At 36.4% G+C, this 19967-nt stretch overlaps 1 long non-coding RNA gene across 1 annotated transcript in view; it reads right to left on the bottom strand.

Annotated features, from left to right (window-relative positions):
* Positions 1–854: 854 nt before the first annotated feature.
* LOC103144877 (uncharacterized) overlaps positions 855–19967 on the bottom strand; it is a 31620-nt gene continuing 12507 nt past the window's right edge. Inside the window, exons 2-3 of the long non-coding RNA XR_476958.2 lie at positions 2679–2783; positions 855–2537 (exon numbers count right to left, since the gene is read on the bottom strand). This is a non-coding gene — a long non-coding RNA (uncharacterized LOC103144877). The remainder of the gene's footprint in view (positions 2538–2678; positions 2784–19967) is intronic.

Raw genomic sequence — 19967 nt, 5'->3', positions numbered from 1 at the left:
ACTGAAAAGGCTTAGCACCAAAATACATTAAACACCTGCTATTGCTCTATCAACCCTCCAGATCACTCAGGTCTTCTGGTTCTGGTTCTGCTCTGCATCCCCAGAACCAGAACCAAGCATGGAGACATACTGTACACATATTGTTGGTGCTATCAGCTAACAATTTTTGTTGTAGTGCTTCTGCTGAAAAACTATTTCCTGCTGTTACAACTAAAAAGTTAAAACCAGGAGCATTAAACTTTATTTATATAGCTCATTTCAAGATAAAAATCAGAAAGTCCTTTAACAAGGTCTTTGTGAGCAGAGTGTTTTATTTTTTTGTGTAACTTTATTACAAACTTTTATCTTAAAGTTGAAGCTATTTTTTTATGTTAACTTTGGTACATCAGATCGTTTTGTTCTTACAGCAGTCCTGATTGAGTATTGTCTGTTTTATTGTATTAGCTATTGTTCTGCAGTTTATTCTGATTTGTAGAATCTCTTCAACCAAAACCAGCAGAAGTTGAACAACTGCATCTTCTACTGCGACTCCAGTCTTACTCAGTTAATTAAGCTTCAACTATGAGGGACAGACATCCACCCTCAAGTGATAAACGGCTGCAATAAAGTCCACATGTTAGCTGGTTTTATTGAAGGTGCTGGTGCTCTGGAGTATTATATTGAAAAAGTTATTTTGAAAAATCATGGCAACAAAAACATCTTGCTTTTGTATCATAATATTCATCTGTGTTTGGCAATGCATGTAAATGCTGTGCAAGACTTTGACAAATAAGTAGATGAAGAGCTTGGGTGTGTAAATGAACATGCGAACAGATTTAAGAAGCTCTAAGAGAAATGCAAATCAACATAAATGATGCTTTACGCACATTTATTTATTTGAAAAGTGTCATCCTTCACTTTTTTACAGGAGGCCACTCTCATAGCAACACGTCTTTATTAAACAGTTCAAGGAAATAAGAGAAATAAGATTTATTCCCAGAGATATCTGTCACTTTAAGATGAGTTTTGTGAGTAAGTCATCATGTTGTTTTGATCTGTAAATTTGCTGACCATATCACACAGCTTTACTTCGTGTTCAGTTATTTCTTTAGTTCTCTAAGTGGTCTGTCTCACTTCTCAGCCAAGTTTTCACACTCTTCATCTCATCTCATGCTCCGCTGGTGCTTCTCTCCAATATTTGTTTCTTTTCTGTCATCTTAACTCCCCTCTGCCCCCCACTCTTCCTGTCTTACTCCCTTTTTTCAACACTAATCTTTGTGCCTTAACTTCCTCTGTCATTTGACTTCAAAAGACATTTAAATGTTTTTTAGAAGACTTTTTCCATTACATTTAAAATACTTTGTCCATTATATGACCAAGGTCTTCACCCTCACTAACAAGTGTGATCATTTACTGGCAAGGCTATTTAATTATTATTGGTTTGACTAATTACTGTGATATCATTGTAAAAAATAAAAAAATAAATAAAAGCAAATGTTGCACTTTGATTTTAGCATCTGAGCGCATCAATTTATTTTTTATTGTCCAATTATGAATTAATTATGAATTAATTAATTAATTGAATGCTGGACAGTAATTTCAGGCAAAATTATATGTGAGAAAAACGAGAGAACTTAAAGGTTGCAAACTCTGCATGTGACATGCAGATTTACACTGCATGTGACTGCGCTCTACTCCAATGACCAATTTCGAAAGCATGTATGTTTAAATATTTCCCCATATTTACTAATATAACTAAGATTTTAAGAAGATCTCGTCTGTCTTTTGGGAATCATTTAAAAATGCTCATTCATTTTCCTATTAGTGCGGTGTGATTGTTTTAGATGGACTCTGCACTTGTTTTGGCATCCGGTAAAAATAGACTCGGTACTAATTTTGCCAGATGATGGTGCGGAGGTGCAGCACAGCACTGTGGAGCCAGTGCCGATGCTCCTATTGACTTTAATAGGTTCATAACTTCTGTGGAGTGTAATTTGGGGTTTTTGTGTCTGTCAGTTTTACCAACAACAACCAGGAAAGTGCCAGATCAGAAGCAAAACTCCTCAGAGTAGTCCACATCTGGTTGTCAACTCTCAGCAAACCTGTCTGGGTTTCCAGACCTGTGGTTCTCATCATGCTTTTTCCTAGCTGATGCTAAGGTCATTAAGTCACTTTATGGAGGTAGCTGCTGGTATATCTAGCCTGACTTTGTCCTAACTTGATTGGGTAATGAACTGAATCCATGGCAACTTTAAGAGTGAGATGAAGTTAGATCCAGTCACACAGGTGGATGGTAATGCATGGCAGGGGGGAAGGAGCTAACTTTGTCAAAGGAGATTGTTTGGAGGAGTCTGTAGATCCTGAAGGTGAGTGTGCTGAAAGAATCCAGGTTATATGAGCCAGAAGCTGGAAGCATTTAGCAGGTGGGCGTGGAGTGTTGGGGAGCGGGCGGGCAAGCCGTGACAGAGAGCGAGAAACTGCAGTCAGCGTTCGTGACAGATAGTGCAAGGAGATTCTCTGAGGGCAGATGGAGGTGGAACCTCTAAGTGATCAGTCACCTGAGTAATCAAATTAGAAGGAACAAAGTCAGCAGAGCAAAAGGGGTTTTCACAAAAATGGCAAAAACATTTTCAGAAAAAGCACTAGAGATGTGAAGGTAACTCTGGTAGAATCTAAGAGAAATGTTGGCAAAGGTTTACCAGGAATCATCAGGCGAAGAGAAGACATTCTGTAGGTTTTAGTGTCTCCATCAAATGAGGGAATCTCCTGCAGGTGTGCAGGAGGCAGCAGCCCAGACACACCAGCTGCCAAACGGGAACAGAGTCAGAGGTTTGCACTCACACAACATACACACTTACACAGCAGAACCTGGCAATTCTTTTCTATGAGATATATAGTTATGCACATTGTTGTGACAGTAAAAGTCTAGTCTTGACTATGGATAACAAAATATTCCCTGTGATGTAGATTAAAATTACAAAGTTGAGGCACCACCTGATGATCAGGAGGATAATGATCAAATAGCTCAGTCTCTGTCTATAAAACCAACCTGATAAATCTTAGGTTTAAAAGTTATAGATGAAGATATAAGAGCATCACTGACATTCTTTGATAAACAAGATAATGCAGATGAGTATGGAATAAATACAGACAACTTCTCTATATTATATAAGAATTTAATAAGACTTCAACTGTACATTTAAATACGTTATCCAACAAACTCACTAATCTAGTAACTCTCACCTACTGATAAAAAAGATAAAATGACAAAACTAATAAATGACTGAAAAATTTAAAAACATTCTTAAAAATATTAAAATGGAACCAATAAAATGATATAAGAGTGTCACAGTTTAGTGTGAATTTTGAATACTGAGGCTGACACTGACATAGACAGCTTAGATAGAACATGAACTCCCTTTTTTACGTTTACCACGTTTGCTGAATATTCTGGTGCCACCCATGTTACAGTTTGTGTCTGTTCACATATTTTTACTCCACTTGCTAATGCATTGACAGAAGTCCCAGACCAAAAGATGGTTCTGTTCAGCAGGCAAAGAAAATGACTCAAATTCAGCCAAATACCAAAATTGCCTTACTGCACATTTGACAAACCCTCCTAAGCCTTTATGTTCTAACACTCCAAATAATTTAACCAAATCAGAACTACATCTAAAAGGCAGTGTACTACTATCCCATTTGCTTTTGAGCATTGTTTAATTTCTCTGTTGAATGCTCCAGTTAGGCCCTTATTAGAATAAAGCATTTCAGAAGAATATGTAGGACCATCTACCCCCACTGATACTTTAAGGGGGAACCTATTTTTAAATCTCAGTTGCTACTGATGCTCAGCCAAGATTATCTGTTCTCACTGAAAATAAAAGAGAGAGAGAAACACTTGTGCAGTATGTGTCCTCTAATAACTTTGTCATCTCATTTGACCTTTTGATTTTGTTTTTTCTTCTTAGCAGAAGGAAGTATGCTGCAGCTGGTTTTCTTTCAGCAGCTGTTATAGACTTGATTGTTCCCACATTAATAATCATCTGAGTATGCTTCCACAGAAACTCTCAAAAGTGATTCCACCCCAGGTAAAAGGGATATTTTTGGTTATGTAGAAAAAGGTTCTGTGTTGAATAGTTTCAAAATATTTCTCCCAAATAATAAGTATCCTGTACAATACAAATAAAATCTAAACAATTATTTCAGTTGAAAACATATAGTCCAATTAGCCAATTACTGATACTTTAATTTTCCCTGTAATTGAGATTATTCTTTGATCTGGATATATTTTTGAACCCACTTTTTTTTCTTTTGCCAAAATTAATCATCCATATGTGGATGATGTTCTTTTAGTGATGCACAGAGTTGGATATGACCAAAATGGCAACGTTACGTTTGGCCTCACCACAGTTTAACATTTTCTTCTACTAGATCATATCTAGTAGATCCATATTTTTTCCTGGCTTGGATTAAGGTTCAGGATAGCTAAATTGTATTTCACATTTGTGATTGTATTTCAGGGGAAGTTTGTGTAGTAGCAACCGTTACCTTAATAAGACTTAACCAACATGTAATTACAGCTTTTTGCTTTTTCATATTTTCCCTCCATTGAATAAGTTATTTATTGCATAAGATTTTACATTTTATGCCTCAAACACAGTTTTAAATCTTTAGATGTCAAGTTCTCCAAGTGATCAAATCTGTAAAGAAGGATTTTTTTATTCATGGGAATGTATGAATGCTGAGTTGTCTCATTTCTGTGTATCATCATTCAGCTCAGACTCACACATGTTAAACATACTAGTGAACTGAACTGGTAAGACTGCCAGGGACTTGTGCATATTCACATCAAAGCAGTGTCCTTTCCCAGTAGACATGTAATATATTTTAATATTTAAAAAAATATGAAAATTCATTTTCAGGTGAGTACTACTCTCCATTCAATCTTATTGTTTAATTTTAGTCTCAATTCTATATGCAAATTCCAATTTATATTCCCTCTTCATTTATTATCACACCTGATCTTTTCCCATTTCCCCTTCCTGTCTTCCTCTCTGATCCATTAGCTATGCACATCCTCCAACATCTGTCCGGTCAAAGCTTGTTGTATTTGGGGCAGATGGTACCTTCAGGTCCACTGATAGCAGGTTCTGATTAGTCTCAAATCGTTGGAGAAAGGCCTGCTGGGCTGTTTATTTCAATAAAATACTGCAGAATCATGCCTCTAACAGTCACATTCAGTCTCAGTGAAGTGGAAACCAATGAAGGGAATGTGAGCTCTCTTGTTCTGAATTTTTCTTCAGGAGCTGTGGAAAAAACAAAACACTCAGAAGTACTGAGAAAAACCCATTCCATCCTGCCTCTGTCTGTTTTTTGTCCCTTGGACTTGAGAGACGAGGTGAGGGCAGTGTGTGTGTGTGTTTAGTAACCAGCATTTCTATTTTCAGTTTAAAAACAGAAATCCATTACCAGCTCAGATTTGCATCATTTGGGATGATGTACACATACTGTGTACATTTTTTAAAACGTAAACCTGCACTAAGCTTGAACAAATATCAAATAAATTTGATATTTATTTCAAATTTTGCCAAATGTTTTTGAATTTCCATCTCTGTGATGGTCTACATATATACGGACGCACTCGCGTCCGCATATGTGTGGACACACACACACACACACACACACACACACACACTTTGCAAACTCCTTCCAAAATCAATGTAAATCTTTCATGTAAAAGTGCACCACCATTTTAGCATAGTGCTTTGCCTTACGGTTGTCCTCAAGGGCCTTGCTACATTTATTGGCTGGCATTAAATCACACAATAAATGATTGGACATTACTGCTAATTGTAAAGGCAGTTGCTTCTCTCAGGAGTCTTCTCTTAAAAAGTTGGTGCTGGCAGCATGAGGCCGAGGACATTCAGTCAAACGCAGGAGCAAACACGACTTGGAAAATATTTCTCTTTAAAGGAAAGGAACGCCAAACTTATTTACAACCATCTTCATTGAAGGTGAATAGTAAAAAATCCCTGGTTTTTGCGTTGACTGCAAAGGTTTGTATTTTAGTTTTTGCGTTCCACTTTAAATTATTTTTAGATGGATATTTATGTTGGTTTATGTTACATTTTTTTAATAGTGTTATTTTCCCTTATTGTTAGTCCTGCCATATTCTTTCATTTGCTTCCCTCAGTTTCCCTCCTTCCAGAATATCCATCACTCCTCCATCAGCATCCCTTCTTGTTTTAACTCACCACCTCTTTGTAGTTTTGATTTAGGTTTCAACTTGCTACCTGTTTGAATTTCCTAGTTCCCTGTTAGTGACGCATTGCCTTATTTTATTATAATAATGTCTCATCTAATTCAAGACTCTACATTCAACTTAGTCTCATAGTCTGAATCACACTCACGACTCAGACTGTAAGCCACTGTATTTTTCTCTTTTCAGTCTCAAATGTAGGAGTTTGAATGTTTGCTTTTTTTTACCTTTTATTTTGATCTACCATCAAAATGTTGACACATAGCAACCACAAACTTAATTGCCTTTTGTTGTGATTTTATTTGATAAACCAATACCAAGTAGTGCAGCGCTCTTAAGTGGAAGGAAAATGATGCATCGTTTTCAAACTCTATGACCCTATTTGTTCACTAATCCACTAATGTTCTGTAAAAAATACCTCACTCCTTCTGTAGGCAAGTGTTTAAACTGAGAATAAATTACACAATGTTGAACCCTGGCTTTTTTAATTTGGTTGTGTTAGATTTTTATTTAGGGGAATCAGAGTAACAGAGGCAACATACAAATGGATGCCACAATTTTCAGAATTTTATTTGTAAAATGTTTTGAAAATAATGTACCAGTGTCTTTCCTCTTCACGTTTATGAATTAATTTGTGTTGCTTTATGACACATAATTGCAGTGCATAAGATCAGACTATGCAACATTCAAGTCTGAATATGATAATATGAAAAAGTTTAAGGGGTATACATACTTTTGCAAAGCATAGTCACTCTCAAGAACTTCCATAAGAACTTATAGGTCACAGCGTTGGACTTTGATATCATTTAGCTTTACAACATTCTGAGTTAGGGTGAAACACTGGAAGACTGGAAAACAACCTTATGATGAAAAATGAGGGGGCTCTCAAACATATTCAATGTTTTTCTTCATACAGTTTTGCAACAACAGTTAATAAATCAAAACGGGAAGCTGCTGTCCTAGATTCACATATTCTTGTACCTTCCATTCCCACGACTACTGCTGCTGAGGTCACACTCCTGCTTAGCCACCACAGCCACGAGCGCTTTCAAGACTTTCAGGGATCAGCTGGATTAGTGGGAACTTCAGGGTCCAAACTCTCCCACAGACAACGTCCCTAAAAGCCTGCTTACATGTGTGGACACAAATAAGCATTGACGTGACACACTTAGAGTAACTATCACCCCTCTCCTGTCCATACCCACCCTGATTAAAACGTGACAGCATGCCTATGGCTCCCCTCATCTTTTGTGTGCTGTCAGGCATTGATTTCCCTGGCCTGATCTAATCCTGGGTTCACATAGCTAAGCATTAATTAGAGAGGGAGATGGAGCGATGGAGAGAACAAGAAAGAGCCGGAGTCGCATGCACCTAAGGCATTAAACTCCAAGTTCACAGTTTGATCAAGGAGTCCAGGAGGGGGAAAGTTGCACAGAAAGCCTGAGTCAACCATCTGCTTTTATTTCATTTGTGTTTTCAAGACCTCAGGGTTTCTGGTAAACTGCATTTGCTAATCAAATCTGTAGCCTCTCAGTACCAGTGCCCTCCTTCTCATTTTCCCTCTCTCCAAGGCTATTTTCTCCCCTACTTCTGCTCTCCCTGTCAGGCTTGTGGTCGATTGGATCTGAAACTGCGATATCTGTCACTTCAGAATGATGCTCATGCGACGCCCCCCCATCGTAAGGAGAACTGGGTCACTTTCTGCCTTTATGGAAACTTGATTGAAGAGAGTTTAAAGGACCTGTCTGCCAGCAGAGAAGCTTCAAGTGTGCCACTCATCGTGTGGAAAAACTTACATCAACCCAAATTTCTCTCTCTGTCCACGGGACTTTGCTTCCATCTACAGGGCATAGATGATATGTAAGTGAGAGAAATGAGAGAAGGACTAGGGAGGGGCATCTGTTGCATTAGCTAATTTATCTAAATGACAGCAAAAGAAAAAAAACAGCTATGCATATAACTTGTGACAACTATTGTTCAGCTTTGTTAACAATCAAACCATTTGTTTCTTCTACTCAAATGTAACCCTTTCACACACACCCTAAATGGCTCCTCTAATGCATAAATATTGCCTCAGCTATAACTGATGCCCTCTCTCTTCAATAACTGGGCATAAATACTCCTACAATTCATTCACTGTGACAATTCTGGCTAACCAGATCAATATATGACAATAGTAAATGTGAATCATAGGCCCATTGTGGGATGTGAGCTGCTCAGCCTCTCCACATCCATTCAGATAGATGCCCTCTATCATCTCCACAACAAAGGCCAACAAGGGCACAAAGATCCAGATTATTATGTTAATTCTAACTGCAGATGCAACGGTCGATGATGTGTCCACTTTCCTAATATAGATTGTATAAAGCTCTGACCTACCAGTCACAAATTTTGTCAATTTTATGTTTAAGTTTTAAATGGCAAAAAAATACTTTCTTCTACTTTCCCAATGATTTGAACATTTTACAATCTTCTGTGAAATTATAATGTATCTTCTCTTTTATTTTGATGACATAGGAGTATATGATACCGTTGGATAATAATGTTCCCACACAGCTACACAATACACCATCCACAGTCTGATCACCTCATAAGCCGGGTCGCCAAAGATTCTTTTGGAATACCAAAAAGCATTGATCAGCTCTTAAAGGTATCTGTTCTGTAGAGAAATGGCAACCCTACAGATCAAATATTACAGCAATGACAAAATGATGAAAGTCATGCTGTGCTTTACTTGCCTTGGGATTCAGGATGTATGAAGCCCAAACGAATGTCACGCTCTACTTTCTCCTTGATTCAGCTATTAATTATCTTATTTATTTCTTATTCATATAGTTGCATATTTGTAAAAATGCAGAAGAGCACCCTTGATCCCAATACACATGTACATGCACTATTCCGAAAGAGAGGGCACCAAAGGCAACACAGATACTGTACTTCAAACATGGTCGATGGGAAACACTGCGACTGCAGCTTAATGGAAAAATGATCAGAGTAAAACAAAATGAAATTTCTCAGGCAACCCAAAGTTAAAAACCTGTCTCTCTCTGTCAAACTAATTACATCATAATCACTGTTTCACAAATGGGACTGTAGCTGAGTAACATTTCTTTCCTCTTTGGAGCATTAAAATCTGGAGGTGGGCCATATCACAAGATCTTTTTTATTATTATTATTATTAATTCAAAACCGTTCCAAGTTGTTCTGAATTTATTTATAAAATGTTATTGGAAGTAGCACAATCTTTTTGCTTGAGTTAGGATGATCTGGTAGCGCATATGTGTGGTGCATTCACTGATAAGAGAAAAAAACTCTTTAGTTTCTGCCTGGTTTGAGTTTGCATATGTGATACGTTTGGCTTCTGAGTAGAAACCACCTTCTTTCCAAAAAACAAAGGTTTTCATCACAATACGTTGTCACTGTTCCACAGCTGAGTCCATAGCTATAATATCAGCTGTGTCATAAATATTACATGAACATGTACAGAAAAGCAACTTGCCACACAGTTTAACAGAGGAAGGAAGTAAACAGCTGGGTTGGCATGAGTAATGACCAACATAATTCTTATATTTTAAGAAAATAGTCATGCAGAATGCCATCATTATTTATGTATCTTAATAGAATATATATGCATTTCTATTTTACATTCAGCCAATCCCATACTTTCACAAGTATCTGCTTCTCTACTGCATGCAGTATATTTAAATATAACTGAATTGTTGAGCTCACATTCATTCCCTGGTGGTCAGTCAACAGAAAGAGACCATGAGGCCCGTTAGGCAGTCAGACTGCTCTGTGAGAGGAAACCAGAGCTCCGAACCTTACAGGTCTACTTTGCTCTTCTGCTTTACTTCAACAGCAAGAAGAGAAGCAGCAGTCTGAAATACGGGAGGAAAAGGTATGTAAATTATACAATTATTGGCCTGCTGTATTTATATATTGCTGGATTTTTAATCCAGTTCGTAACCTACTAAGTAGACAAAGTAGATATTTCAGTTAGTTAGATAATGATATAATGGTAGATTGCCAGACTTTGATGCATTATAGAATCCCTTTTGTTATCTATCATTTTTACACATTGAGCTGAGTAGAGCTCTTGCTGAAGTGCATAACAGTCAGCATAGCAACTACAAATAACAAAAGAGAGTATATACATACAGACTCCTTCAATAAATGATATTTACTTTGGGAACTTTACAGATAAGTGAAACACATAAAGATTATTTACACAGGATATTTGAAGGCCTTTATTTGTGTTAATTATTTTCTGCGTATGGTTAGTAAAAACATAACATTTAGAATTATAATATTATTTCAGACTAATAAAAAAACATTTTTAATACAAATTATGAAAACTATGTTTAATACCTGCTTAAAGGTCGTCCATTTTCAAACAGTTTTGATCTGACGAATGAGCCTCACTGGAATGCATATTCTAATTGATTGAATATGAGTTTGGTATGCTTTATGTTAAATTTATTTTCCTTCAGACAAAGAAGTGTTAATTTCAGATGGTGAGGAGCTCCATCACACTTAATCACCCGCCATCGACTCAAACAGATTCTGTTGAATCATATGTACAGACATCTGTAGTTAAAGATTATCCAGACATGTCACACTGGGTCATATCCGGTACTCTGGCATACTGGACCTTGGCAGGCCTAAAAAACTCTTCTGCCCTTGGAATGTCTCTGAATCCTCCCAGAAACAGCTGAATGCTGCTAGAGAGAAAGATATCGGCACTTCTTTCCTGGGGCTTCTTACCATTTATTTAACCCGACCTTGAATAAAGAGGAAGAAAACATATCTTTTTCAATCTAAGTCAAATTTTCAACACAAAAACTTTCAGCTGCTGGAAGTGTTACATGCATCATCAGTCAAACTCAGTCAATCAAGTCTGTTTTTATGGCACATTTCAGCAACAAGGCAGTTTAAACTGCTTTACATCATGAAGACATACAAAAACACAGTCAGCAACTGGGAAAACAATAATACATTTTGTCAAGTTGCATTATTAAAATAATCAATACACATCAAATATATTGATTAAGGTTCCATTTATTATGGTTCAAAAGCAACTCTAAACTGTAGGGATTTTAGTGTCACTCTGCAAGACGTTAGAGTTATCGTAAAATCTTCCTTTAAAAAGATAAGATAAGACAACTTCATCAAACAAAAACCCAAATGAAGGACTTTGGTAGTGAATTTATCAGACAAACATAAACATGGATTTCTTAAAGCATGCATTTTTATAATAAATACACTTAAATAAGCAACATCATCTTTTTGTATTGTTGTTTTCCATATCTATACTTTATTTTTCTAACTATGAAGATCCTGCATTTTCAGTATGGCAAAGTAAAAATCTCAGTTTCTTTTAGTGTGAGATATTTTTTTGTGAGGAGAGCCCACATATGCGTATAACTATGCTATAAACTTGAATGGACCACAATAAAACTATAAACTGTTTAAAAACGAGACGCATCAACTTAATGCAGCTCTAATGAATTACTGAGTTATAGTCCAGACGTTATCTTGCATCTTTGATGAGAAGATTATGACAATCAAAGGTTGTTAGCCCTTGTGCTGCCACATGATGTGTAAATAAAACACTTTGGACAGGAAATTAATTCGCTGCACATTTGTGCTCATTACAAGAAGGGGGAAATTGTTAAGTGTGGCGTGGCTGCCCACGGGCCAGAGAGTGATGAGTATACTTTCACATGCGTTTTCTGGTCGGCAGCAGCTGTCTTCTGCCAATTAGATGCATTGTGTGCATCTGCCTGTATTTGAATGTGTGTGTGTGTGCACACTCCAATTCATCCCCTAACAAATCCAGCCTTGGTCCACCAACCCTGCGGGAACATGCTGTCTGGGCTTTGGCAACCCTTCTGACAGTGTTTATATCCTCACGGGCATGACACTGTCATTGCACGCATATTAGATCGTCAAATTTCCTCGTGTCCAATCCGCGTTAAATCCTGAGTTCCTTTCAGCTCAGGGAAACAGACACAAACTTCTTTCCTCAACAGCTTAGATAACATATGATGTAAGTTAAGTATAAACTCTGGAGACAAAAACAAAGGCAGGGAAAATTATGCACAGGAGTTGTAAGATATATTTGAGAAAATCTAAAGAAAACAAATGAATAATTGGTAGATTTAGTAAAGTATTTAACAGAATATATTTGTACTTTTATGGTATCTCAATAAGCTTTTTACATCATAAAATGTTTGCCAATTCTTTGTAAAACAGCTCAGGCTTAGACATGCAAAGTATCTAAACATCAGTTTCCTTATCTTGTTATAAATGTCTAGTTGGATTTAGGGTTTGACAGGAACTTTAGAACATTTTGATCTAAACCATTTCCGTTTTGCTCTGGCAGTATGTTTATTTTTCTTTCATGTTACACGTATGCCCTTTTTCTGGTGTTTTGCATACAAACCAAATAAAAAGCATTTCTTACAGTGCATTGTCAAAATTGCTTAAGCTTTGTGATTACTTAAGGTTTCATTTTTTTGTAGCAGGGGAGAAAAGGTCAATGCGCTGCTTATAGTTTGAACAATATAAAGAAACTCACATTAAAAGAAGGATTTAAATATAATCCTACAAACTTTTATGCAGGTAGATATATTGAAAGGCTCCAGGTAGCAAAGGCTAATCCTAAATGCATAAAAAGTAAATTTGCAACAAACATAAAATAGGAGAGAAAAACAACTTAAAGAGGAAACTGCATTGGAAAATTGTTCAGGTTGGAGAATAATTGACTAGTGAACGGGTTTTTAACTTGTATCTGTGTGCCAACCAAATAATAACTTAAGGATTATCTGTTAAATAGCTAAGACTGACCAATTCCTTTGTGATAAATGTTTTTGTCTCACATAGAGAGAGAATTTCTTTCTATCCAAGCACAGCTCACAATGATTTGACACATTCAGTGACTGATAGACCCAACAAGGCACCATGTGGGTGTCTGCATAACCGTTTCCAAAAAAAGACAGATTTTCCACTCTCTGCATGTCAGCATGGCAACCAGAGTTTATAAATATCTTGAATCAGCTTCGAAGATCTTTTTTACAGTGTTCTAAAAATTGTTGTATTTGAAGCCAAAATGTATGGAGAACTTTACATTTTGTAACACTGATGCAAATGGTTTAGGAGTGTTCTACAGACAACAAAAACTACCTTTATTTTTTAATAATTCATGTTACCATAATGTGACGACTTTAAGATAGTCTGATAAATTCATTAGAAATTGTAACATAAGTTTCCTTATGCCTTTCATTTGAATTGTTTATGGCTGATGAAAAATAGGATTTTTATGGAGAAGCCATGAAGTGAAGCATCATAGGAAATTGTGGAGTTTTTGTTATTGTTAGTTTGTCAGTTTTGAAAAAAAAAGAGCAAACTTTAGTTTTAAACCTAAGAAGAAAATAATTGATGTCTGGAGAAACGCTGGAGCACTCCACGGTACTTTAGCTAGGTTGCCCTCTTAATCCCACAGCGACTCAAGTGCTGAACAAAACTCACTAACACACCAGCAAGCAATATAATAAGGCTTGAATTCCATTTTTGGCAGCTGTGTTTGTATGAAACGTTTGGCTGTCTATACTTTAACTAGACTGCATCCCAATCTTTGCAGCTGGTTTGGTTAAATGCCACAAACCTCCAAACACCAACTAAAGGTGAACAGTGTTATTAAAAGATGCAAAACATCATTAAATACCGGCCTATCTGCTATTTTAAATTATGATCTATTACATTCTACATTTCAAAATATTATCACGCATTTCTTTCACTTTAACGCTCAAAAAACCTGCTATGAAAACAGCCCTCTGCATCTATTTATTCCACTTAATAAGCTATGTTTATTAAGTTCTGTTTACAAATTGGTAAATGTTTATCTGTTTATGATAAACAGCACAAAATTAAATTGGATTTCATAGATGAAACTAATTTCCACACATTGTTATTTAGCATGGGACTTCACAATAAGGAGAGACAAGTTTACTTGCATTTTGTCTCTTAATCTTCTCCCTGTGGTATTTTCACCGTCATGTTCATTAAACACACATAATCACTCATAGGTGTGAATGGAGTATAAATGTGTTGACCCCCACAACATGGCCCTGATAAAACCCTTATTTTCACTTAGTTTATGCAAAAATATGCTCAAGCGCAAGACTGAGAAGCGATTAGGCTGGTAACCACATGAGAAAAAGGTTTACATGTTTTTAATAAATAAAAGTAACACTGGCCTGCAAGATTATTCCCCAGTATTCTGGATTTCATCAGTGAGTGTAAATTAGTTTTATAGAGTTTCCCTTGTGCTTTAATAAACCTGAAGATTTGAATGAGCTGATGACTGACAACCTCTTTTCTGTTTACTCAGGAGTAAGGTACATGTGGGCAAAGGTAAAGCTGTAATCCAATTTTTTTTCAAGCAGTAGTTATTAGGTGCACCATATTAAGCTCAAATATTATTGAAAAGTTAATTCATTTCAGAAGTTCAATTAAGGAAAGTGAAGCTCATCGAATCATATCACACACAGCAAAATATGTCAATTGCTTATTTGTGCTAATTTTAATAATTTGTCCTTATAATTATTAAAAATCCTATGGAGAACTATTTTATTACAGAAATGTAATGAAAACCTCAGTATTTTGTCACGATTTGCTTTGCACACATAACTGCTTCAATTTGACCTGGCTCAGAAGTTTATCAGTCTGGTAGGTTTTAATGAAGTTCTCAAGAAATTAACTTTTCAATAATATTCCAATTCATCAAGACGCACCTGTATGAGTATGGTTAAAATTTCCATATTGTCTCCTTTGAAAAAAGGCATTATTCACAGTAAAGATAAAACTCTAAAATATTTCATTATCGCAACCACATTAATTCCATATTTCTTTGGGTGACGATTTTGAGATTTATTTTTTTTTTTTTTAACTCTGTAAGCATGTGTAAACCACAGAAATATCTGAATATCTCCCTTTGATAAACAATCTTGCAGGAAAAGACTGGATGTTTTGTCATACAAAATTAAAATGTTTTATTTAACTTTCTAAATTAGCAGAAACGTTTCTTACATATACTTACAAATTCCTCCATCCCACCCAAAGCCATCACTGTAAACTGTCAACAGAAACACAGGCATTAAAAGCCTAAACACTTTCACAGAGACTGCTCATAATCCCTGACTTGTGTAAAATAAATTTCTCGTAGGTCATCTCATGTGACCGGCTGCTACCCAGTTAAACTGTTTGGCTTTTTGCTCATCCCAGTTATCAGTCACTTTTTTTCAGAATCAGTCAGATTTTTTATTTTTTTTAAAAAAGTACCCTTTTATCCATTCTGCACTCCACTTACTAATTTTTTAATGAAATAGCCTGCAGCCAAATAAGGCAAGACGGCATCTGCACGGCTGTAATGTCCCAGTAGAGGACTTGACAGGCTATCCAGGACATTCAGAGGCCAGGTAGGTTTAAAATAGATTAGTAGATATATTTACTTCTTCATGAGTATACAGTTGGATTATGAGTTTGGTTATGTAGCTAATTTCTTCCCAAATTCTTTGCTACATGAGTTTTTGCCCTCTCTGAAAGCCTGAGTATATCCTCACAATGATTATAATTTTTTGTCTTGTGTTGTCCTGATTCTTTATAAAGATCTTCGGTTATTTAGTCAAGAGTCATTCAGCAACAAACTGATTTCAATAAACCTGAGAAAGGAATCATGAAGCTCAGGTCATTTAGCTTCGTAAACAAATGAATTTAAGATGAATATTTCTGCTGCATTGTCCCTATCTGTTTAATCATTTCAGCAAAGTGAAGCAGCTCTTACAAAGAAAGATTTAGAGTTGGTAAAAAAAAAACAAAGATTGACATTCTACTTCTAACAGGCTCCACATGGAAGAGGGGCTCCAATAATTACTGTTTTCTTTCTGACAAATACCAACCCCATCTCTCATCTCTCTGCAGCCACTAAACACTTGTCTTTTATCTAAGTCTGCCATGAGATTTCTACAGACTCCCCGTCTCATCTTTCTCTACCCAGCGGTTTTGCTTCCTGCTATGTGCCAAGCCAGTGGGGAGTCTCGTCAGTCACCTGGACCTAGGACACCTCCTGACAAGGTCATAGAGGTTTGCTTTTCTGAGATTAAAAAAGCTCCATCCATCTAGGCACTTCCCCTCTGGGTGTCCATTATAATAGCAGATCGCCATGCCAAAAAGCTCAAATGGATTTGTAGTGCACAGGTTGTGACCTTCCAACAGACGGCTGTCATTTTTAGGTCTCTGTCTCATGAGATGACAATTGTCGGTGCATGTTGTGAACCTCAAGTTTAAAGGAGGAAACATCTTTGGTTTAATTTTATTCACAATTTGGTGCACAGCTTAGGATGTAAAAATCAAATGCAATAGTAATATTCTTTTCTACATTATTTGTATGCATTTTAGGTACTACCATTGCAATGCTGCTAAGTTTTGTTATAAAAAGTTACCACAACATTTTAGAAATTCACCTTAGTGTAAACGCAATGACACAATTCAGGGCAGGACTCTGGCTGATCTTAGATACAATGTCAATAAATATATATTTCCAATATGTTCAGATTCTGTTAACAGTTATTGGCAACAAATTTTTAAACCTTATAAATAACTATAAATCTTGATATAAAGTGGATTTAAAAAGCAATGTAGATGCAAAATGATCACCTACCTTTCCTAGAAAGACTGCTATTGCTTTTTTGAGACTAGTTTCAATATCTAAGCAAACAAAATGCTTTTCAAACCCAAAGTTATAATTCAGGTGCTTTGCGGTATTTTATGGCTAGTTGGTACTGGTTGGTTGACTCATTGGGTATCTGGTTACTGGGTTGGTTGGTTGGTTGGTTGTTTTAGTTTTAGCGTTTGAAGATGCTCTCTGGTTTTCTGGCTATTTTTTAGTAGTTGGCTTCTTGATTGCTGATTGGTTGGTCGTTCAGTTGGTTGACCAATATGCTGGCTTGGTTGTGGTTGGATGATTGTTTTGTTTTATAGCTGGGTGACTGGGTGGAATAGATTTAGTTTGTTCTTTGGTTGGTTGGCTTGATAGTTGACCTTCAGGTTGGTTTTCCTGTGTGATTTGTTGAAACAAACTGTTATCTGATGACACAGGAATGATTCATTTATCATCACAAAATAGCCTCAAAGTCATCCTTCTTTTTCAAATGATTGAGTTGTGTCCAGCTCTCATCTCTGCATCTTTGTGAAAGCTTAAGGATTTTTAAAACCCAGCAGACGCATAAAGTCCACACATACAGCCAGACGCAAAATTCCCATCCATCGACATATGACTCATATATAAACATGCAAGAATATAAGCACAGACATTTTTTAGCATTGAAAACAATGTTTTTTATAGTATAGCTCCATATCTGTGCATTCTGTGCCTGTCACTGAGCAGCAGGAACTGCCTACTTAGCATTCATCTTTCAATCCTTTGCCTCCAAAATCCATTCGCTCTGCTCAAGGTTAATTGTTTTCTTGGGCAAATACAACAGGCTTGTGAGTAGGCTGTTCATGGAGCATTTGTTACATGTTTGAGCATGTCTGCAATTATATGTGTTTACTTATGTCAGATGGATGCGCATCAAAAATAATTGTTGTGCTGTAAATAAATGGAGCTGCATATGTTTTCCATCTCATTAACATTTTCAGCTATGTTCAGTGTTAACAGCAGTTTTGTGAGTATACAGGTGCACGGTAACGATTGGAAAACTTTGATTTAAATATGCTAACAAACTGGAAGAAAACATAGGAGAAAATATCCCCACAGGAAATGTATTAAAAGCTTTAGTGTAAAGAGAAAATCATAAATGTATTTCTATAAATCATTGCTGTCGTTGCTTTACTTTCCACCCTTTAAATGTGATGTGCAGATTGAGGTTGTGTGCCACCGATGATCTTCCTGGGTATAATGTGTACAGAGTCTAATGCAAACTGCTGGTGTTTGGAGCATCAATTAGCATTAGGCTCCAGAATCAACTAATTTGGATTCATATAGAATAAGAATTATTTACCATCAATAGCTTCTCTTGAAGCATCTTGAGCTACACACTTAGACATTTACTTGTAAACTTCCAAAGTTCAATATGGTAACAGGCCATATGTTGAAGTACACTGTGATCATTTTATGTTAAAGGAATCGAGTAGGCACCAAATTTGTTAGAGACTAAAAGTATGTGTGTGAAAATATTTAAATATATTTTGTTAGTCAAAAATTACCCATCTTTTCTAAAGTGATGGTTGAAAGAGCAAAGTGTGTTGACTTTTAAAATCATCGACTTGATGGTAAAATCTTCTAATTTCCACATTCCGTTTGCACAAATGAAGGATAATTGCAATTCACGGCAATCAACTGGTTTTGAAACAGTAAACATATTTTTCAGGTAGTTGTATATTTGTTGGCGTGCATGCTTGTCATGCTAAATCAACATCGCAATTAATATCCAATTTAGACTAGAAGTGACATCTAAAAACCAATTATTAAGGTTATTATGGCCCAGTTGTGGCTGCCATGGCAAAGCTAATGTTTAAAGACCTTATCGACAAGTGAACTCAATTATTTTGCCTGCTGGGTGCCTGAGCCAAACAAATAAACAAACACACAAGGCACTCGCTGGCCAGCAAGCACACTCAAACAAGCCCAAAATGCCAGGCTCTACTTGACAGCCACCTACCCTCTGGTTCCCTGCCAGGTCAGGCTCGTTAACTGCATTTCACCGACATTTGGAGCCCCTTAGTACAGCAAGCAGCTCTCTTGCTCAATCCACACTGACTTTTCTGTCTTTTTACTGATGCTGTGTCGACTGTTTTGTGCAGAAACCCCTAGTTTCTCCTCCACTGCCTTGGATCTGGCCATTTAGTGAGGCCCATTAGGAGTCATTTTCATTGAAGAGCAACAGACAGTCAATTCAGTACAGCCTAATCGGTGCACAGGGAATATAAAAGGATGGGAGGTATAAACACAACAGCTCAACAGAGACAGAGAACCAACAGCAAGTTTTCAGTTTTCAAACCATTAAAATCCTACAGTCATATAAAAATACAGCTGTGTTGCACTTAGATACCTGGCAATAAATCCCATCTAACCTGTTAGAGAATTAGAATTACAAACTTTTGGCAATTTTGAAGCAGGAGAACCAAATGGGACAGTTGTCACACTGCTAGTTTAAAGAAAAAAAATGGGTGAGCGATGTCACTGAATGTGGAATTTATCCTCTCTTCCCACTAAGGTGTTTGTGATGTTTTTTTTTTTTATTTTTTAAATATAAAATTGTTTTATTTTTTTTTAATTATGGGTTTTGATGTCACACATCACATTTCTGTTACCGTCAGTGATTTTAATCTCCAGATGAAGCAGTTGAAATGCATCAAAAGCATCCATATCACTTTTTGATGTAAATATTGAAAGGTGGTCCATCCGATCATATGTTAAGAGAAGATTCCTCAGATCAAGACCAGAAATTTTCTGAAATATAAAATACAAAACAGAAAAACATACATTTCTTCCCACCCCATTTTCTTTGATCACTGCAACTCCTTACATCTGTGACTGGCGACGGAATAACTGCAGTTCAGCACAAAATAGGAGCAAATTGTTTTTATCTTCTGGACTTGATGGTCGTCTTCTTTATGAATACAGTGGAAAATAAAACTAATTGTAGGCACAAAGCAGTGAGTTTGC

This window comes from Poecilia formosa, unplaced genomic scaffold (assembly GCF_000485575.1).
Source record: "Poecilia formosa unplaced genomic scaffold, Poecilia_formosa-5.1.2 Scaffold133, whole genome shotgun sequence".
Taxonomy (NCBI): Eukaryota; Metazoa; Chordata; class Actinopteri; order Cyprinodontiformes; family Poeciliidae; genus Poecilia; species Poecilia formosa.
The sequence above is the reverse complement of the archived record's forward strand: the minus strand, read 5'-3'. Positions and strand labels throughout refer to the sequence as shown.